This window comes from Nestor notabilis, unplaced genomic scaffold (assembly GCF_000696875.1).
Source record: "Nestor notabilis isolate BGI_N333 unplaced genomic scaffold, ASM69687v1 scaffold18557, whole genome shotgun sequence".
NCBI lineage: Eukaryota > Metazoa > Chordata > Aves > Psittaciformes > Psittacidae > Nestor > Nestor notabilis.
The window spans coordinates 2,698-3,003 of NW_009936246.1; positions in this window are offsets into that span (position 1 = coordinate 2,698).

The following is a 306-nucleotide window of genomic DNA, read 5'->3' on the forward strand; positions in this document are numbered from 1 at the left end:
AGGCCCGGGGCCATCTCCAGCCAGCCAGCATCAGGGCTCCCCTGCTCCATCCCCGGCTGCTGCATCCTACGTGAGGGAGGAGGATGCCCGTGCATGGGATGGGACGTGCCCTCTTGCAGCACAGCGCAGGAAACTGAGGAAAGCCAGTGGGCGCACTGACCCCTCTGATGTGCTGGGGAGAGCTGCTGCACTGCAGCCTTTGCACGGCCCTGCGATGGGCTGATAAACCCCAAGGGCAGTGCTTGTCCCGGGAAGCCCTGAGCAGGCAGGAGCGGGTTTGTCCGCGGCCGTGCCGGGTGCTCGGTG